Genomic DNA, 6,030 nt, shown 5'->3' on the forward strand with positions numbered 1-6,030 from the left:
TGGACCCTTGCCTTGATCCCGACGTCCCAAGAACTAAGTGAGTGGTATTTTTCATAAAGTTATGTTATAAGGTTTTGATAAAGCTTTGCCTTGTTTTGATAAAAGTATTTGCTAAGCATGAATGATATCCCTATTTTATGTATCAAGTATAAGTTTTACGTATCAAGTATAAGTTTTGTTTTGATGACATTCTCGGAAAGTCCCTTGTGCTGGAGGACTCTAAACTTTCGCAGCACATCTTGTTTTGGAAGTCCCTCGTGCTGGAGGACTCTAAACTTTCGCAGCACCCTTGATTAGTACTCTAGTGTTAAAGGACTACGGGCCTTTGTAACATAGGTCCCTTGTGCTGGAGGACTCTAAACTTTCGCAGCACCCTTGTTTGAGATATCTCCCTTGCCACCGACTGCCTTGTGCGGGTGGGTTTGTCTAATCGATTCCGGGTCGATTATTTCCTTGTTTTGGAAGTCCTTAGTGTCAGGGGACTATAATGAAACTGCACATCTTGTTTTGAAGGTCCTTTCGTGCTAGGGGACGTTAAGCCTAAGTAGCACCCTTGTTAAGATATCGGCCACCGACGGACTATGAACGGGTGTGCTCGATGCCGAGGTTATGCTTTTGTTTTGAAGGACCAAGGTTATGCCGAGGTTATGTTTTAAGATTTGACGTATGTTAAGTAAACAAGCAAGTTTTGAAAGACCAAGTTTCGAATGATGTTTTGTTTCAAGTCAAGTGAAGCTATGTTATGTATGGTTTTTGACAAAGATATACAATGTATGTTTTGAAAGATCTCGGGTATCATTCATTTAACCCCTCTATTACTTGTACCATTCACTGAGTATCCAAGCTCACCCTCCCTATGTATATATGTAGGTAACAAGCAAGAAGTCAGCTACTCCGAAATGTGTGTTTTGCATGTATGTTATGTCGGCAGTGAGGATGTCGGCAACTAGAAGATTATGTTTCATGATTTGTGGCTCAAGTGTTTTTGTTTATGTCGGCAATCTTGAAGCTTATGTGTTTTGAATATGTCGGCTCGAGAAGCCTTTTATCAAGATCTAATACGTATTTTTGTACTTCATTTTATTTGTATTCATGTTTTAAAGCTATGTAAAGATGTATGCTATTCCATTTGACTTATGCACTGCTCTTATGGACCACTTGTATTTTAAATTATTGCTTCCGCACTTGTGAGCCCCATATATTTATACTCTGATCGTGTGTGAATTTTGAAAGTTGGCCTTCAGTAATCTCGGATTACTGGCCATCATGGCACCAAACTACTACGGGCGGTCTGGGGTCGTGACATGAGCTAAACTAAAATATTTAAAGACTAAATAAATAAAATTGATAGTTTAGTGTTGAAGGGGGTGAGTAGCGGATATATTGATCTGCCAAACTTGACCGAATCAAACCAATCTGCTACATTTTAGACGGATGCATGATGACGAGCGGACGGTTGTAGATTGATTTTTTCCAATTCGCCTAGTTTTGGACCGATGGCAGATTTGAGGTTCCGTTGGTCACAGCCGAACCGCCAAACTATAAGCACCAGTAATTTGTAAGATTTTGTGTTTTCAATTTGTTTCGATATTCTGTTTGTGTTTTCAATTGAAAAAGAGTTTAAATATTCTGTTGAAAAAGAATTTTCAACTGGAATATATTTTTTTAACTGAGAAAAATAAATGTTTAATTTCTCTATATTTTTTTATTATTAAATCTAACTCTAAAAATAATAAATAAAAAAGATGATATATGCTGGTTGGTTTTTGTTTTCAAAAACAAATAGAGATGTGATAATACAGAGGCATACAATTTCTACTACTTCATGGTTTTAGTGGTTTTATGTAAATGAGGCATGTTGTGATTGTAATATGTGGATGAAGCATGTAGTGATTTTAATATTTTAAAGTTTCAAACTTTTTTTTTTTTGGATAAGACATGCAGTGATTACAATATTTTTTTAAGTCGTCAACTGTAATACTTTTTTTTTCTTTTTTTTTTCTTTTTGAGGAAGTGCACAAGTTGAATTATATGAAAATTTATAAAATTTTAAACCGCCAAACCGATTCGCGTCCATTCGTCAATCCGCTCAATCCACATCTGCCGGATTGGCGGACGGATGCGGATTGATTTTCTCCAATCTGCCAATTTGGCGGACGGATAGCGGATTGGAGGTTCTGTGGCTGCAACTGAACTGCGTCCACCCCTAGTTGAAATAGAAAGAAAAAAAAATGACAATAATTTGGGAATAAAAGTGAAATTGACCTTACGTTTCAATTAACCATAACCAAGGATGACCCTGCATCCAAATCATTGGTAATATAATCAAATTAAATTAAAACTTGTGTCTCTGAGATCATTGACAGGAATAGAACAAAAAAAAAAAAAAATTATTTGGAATGATTTGTATTAGAATCATGAAAGGCCAATGATGCATTCTCAGTGGAGCCCTCTCTCCCTCTACACTTGCAAATTCAATTCTCAACCATAGAAAGAAGTAGTGATGAAACCATCTCTTCTCATCATCATGAACTTGTGAAAACCTTACTTGACCATTGGCTCTCCCTCTCTCCCACACTCACTCCCATGGCTTCTGCAGCTGCAGCTGCTCCAGCTTCTTCATTCTTTCTCCTCCGACTCAGGGCCCAAAACAGTGGCAGCAACCAGAGGGAAGATCAGCAGCTATGGAGAACAAGGGTAATAGGGCAAACAACAAGAAGAAGAGGAAGAAAAATGGCTGTGTTTGGTTGTGCTCTCCAAATGTATTTCCACCCTTCTATTTGCGCTTCACGTTTGGATACAAGTTTCAAAATATAATTCCACCACACAATTCAAAATGCTTGCAACTCTACTTCCCGTTTGGCAGATTTCTCCATTTCGTCTTCTCCACTTTGAAAAGCTTCCAAACGTATATATTCTCTCTCTTCGGTTTTCTCCATTTCTGAAAAGCTTCATGTGCGAAGAAATTTAAAGCTGAAGATCACAGCTAAAGATTCTTCACGGGTCATCTTCCTCTCTTTGAATTGAATTGTGACCTTCAAATCTAAACCATGCATATGAACCCCCTTCCCACCCATAAATTCGCATCCACCAGCTCTTACAAATCAACTGAGTTTCACGTTGTGCATTGTGGAAGATTCACCCGCCGGGCAACAAAACAACGACAACAAAGAGGTAAAATAAATCACAAATTTCTCTAAAAATATATATGGGTTCTATGTACAACTCACTGATTTCCTGCTTCATCTCCAAACTCATTTCCAAATTTATTTGTCTCAGGCCAAATTTGTGAAGTTTATTCTCGAATTAGATGGCTACCGAAGAAGCGCACATCCACCACTCTACCCACTCCGTCACTGGTGACAACTATTCCACTCCTACTGCTCTAGTAAGAAAATAGGGTGAAAATGTAAGCAAAAGGATAGGGAAACTGAATGGAAGAAATGCTTAAACTGAGCCTTGCTGTTAAACTCGACGGGTAGTGGAATCGGTTGACCGGCCAGAAAACCCCACGATTGACCTGTTGGTTAACCAATGATGTGCACCTAGGTAAATTTCGGACTGAACTGTGATCTTAGGCTCTGAGCCTTATCTCCTACAGCTTTGTTTGGCTTCTTCTTTTACAACGAAATGTGCGAGCTTTGTTACAACTCACTGAATTTGCAAATTATAAACAGTTCTGTTTGGCTTCTTCTTTCACACCGATATGTCTTCAAAATGGCTTTCTTAAAGACTGAATTTGTAAGAACAAATTAATGACAGTAGGTGGTAGACGGGTGAACCTGGTGGGGGAAGTAATGAAGGTGGTTGAAACATTAATGAAGGTTTTGGTTGTTTTGCAAAGTAAATATTAATATGAAGTAAATGTTTAGCCATGTATTTTGAAGTCAGGTTCATCATCAATTTGAGTAAATGAATGTTCATCAACTCAGGTTCACACAGCCTTTGATTCATCAACTGAGGTTCATCAATGACGAAAATTAGCAAAATTAATAAATCAAATAAAATTGAATTGTGTGAGATAAATTGCATAAATGCTACGAAAATGATATTCGAATTTTTGTTTGACTCCTACATATATAATAGCTTTTAATATTTTTTGGCCATTTATTTGAAAATAACAAAACAGTAAATAGCAAATTATTTGTGACAATAATTATTAAAAATATAAAATATTTTATCTGAAAAATATGAAAAAAAAAATTCGAACCAAATACACAAATCCAAATTAATTTTAAATCAGTAATTGAATATTTATTCTGAATTTTTTTTTAATTCCTTTGTAATATTTTCAATTCAAAAAAAATGATTAATGTTATTTTTTTTATAATTAACATTTGAATTGAATTTTAAAAAGAGTTTACTTATGAGTTTTGATCAGATTTTTCAATAGAGTTTTGAGTAGTGTGTTTGGTTATGAGTTATAACAATTTGAAATAAGTTTTGAAAACTATTTCCAAAACTCATAACCAAATAAATTTCATTATTTCACAGGTCACATCAAACCTTCAAAACTCAATTCCACACTCAACTCAAAACTCAATTCAAAACTCATAACCAAATAAAATTTTCACACTCAAATCATAATTCTAAAACTCATAAACTCAAAATACAACTCAATTCTCAAATCATATTTAGAAACTCTACCAAACGCTAAGGCATAGTAGTTTTGGGACTTTTGCTTCAGTGGCGCAAGGGTTAGAAGAAAAGAGACAAAGGGCATCTTTAGGGGTTGATACAAGAATTCATTGGGAGAATGAAGATGAAGGCTAGATTGGAGGAAGTAACTCACAATCAACAACAGCAAAAGAGGACCAGAGCAGCCTCTTTGGTGAAAAGTTTTATGAATTGCTTAACAGTTCATCTGATTCCCATTATCAGTTAGTCTCTCTCTGTCTATATATATTTGAATATAAATCACACAAACTCTAGAAAGATAGCATATTCCTCGTAATATAACTAACTGTGGGTGTTGATTTTTGACCAACTAAATGCGGGTGTTGATTTTTGATCACACAACCAAACAGGGAACTTAGCTAGAAAGCACTGGCAGAATAGATTGAGCCAAACACTTGCCAACAAGACGATGAAATACCGCGGTGGTTCGTTCATCCGAGGGCACTCCGACGATCTAGTCAGTAAATCTTATCTCTCACAGATATCACAACAGTACTTAAACTCACAAGTAAAAACTTACCTTAGACCCACGAGCGTACCTCACGAGTGTGCCTCACTTTTATAACCAGTAGTGACTCAGTCCCCTAGAAACCTCACTTCGTGGAACTCAAGCTCAATGCTCATCTCAAACTCTTGGCTAGATAGGGATAAACTTCTCTACTTTTTGATTTTCATCTTTACCATTGTGGCTCCATTTAATTTAATCCAACTTGGGAACATGTTATTTTAGTTGATTTTTCTACTTTTTGACTATTTTAATCTGAATTAAAAAATTGTTTGCGATGATAGTTGATATTTTTTTTGGAAGTTGATTGGATGATTGTAAGAGAAAAAGTAAAATGATTATGGTTTGGATGTGATATTTTGTCTTATTGACTATTTAAGTCTATTTTATCTTTAGTGGCTATTTTAACCTAAACCAAACTTCCCAAACAAGGCCTTCGTAATTTTTTTTTTTTTTGGTCTCATTATTGTTTGTGGTAAAAGAAAGAGTTGGGGTTTATTAAGGACGAAAATCTCAATTTTTTGATTCATTAGCGGATTAACTTGGACTTCTTTTGGTGATCTAAACTTTTTATTTTATAAACTAACTAAAAAAATTATTCATGTAAAAAATTAAGTAGATCAACATTGATTTCCATACTATTAGATCATTTTTATTTATATAGTCTATATGTTTTTTAAGAATAAATTATCCACTTATTATAATATATGTAATTTGATCATGTGATTATTTATGTTTGATTAATTCATTTTTTGCTTACTTACTTATTATATTAGATAAACAATTTAGTGTTGGAAATGGTAGAAAAATTTTGGGTAAAACCATAATTTTTTCTCAAGTTTGGTCTA

The 6,030-nt window shown here is 34.9% G+C and overlaps 1 long non-coding RNA gene across 1 annotated transcript; it reads left to right on the forward strand.

The window, feature by feature from the left end:
• The first annotated feature begins 2,497 nt into the window (after nt 1–2,497).
• On the forward strand, nt 2,498–5,470 carry LOC145792906 (uncharacterized). Its single transcript, XR_014333079.1, has 3 exons — nt 2,498–3,549; nt 4,688–4,880; nt 5,028–5,470. It is a non-coding gene; the product is annotated as an uncharacterized LOC145792906 (long non-coding RNA).
• Nucleotides 5,471–6,030: the final 560 nt, after the last annotated feature.

Source organism: Camellia sinensis, chromosome 6 (genome assembly GCF_055761805.1).
Source record: "Camellia sinensis isolate YWXY chromosome 6, ASM5576180v1, whole genome shotgun sequence".
Lineage (NCBI taxonomy): Eukaryota > Viridiplantae > Streptophyta > Magnoliopsida > Ericales > Theaceae > Camellia > Camellia sinensis.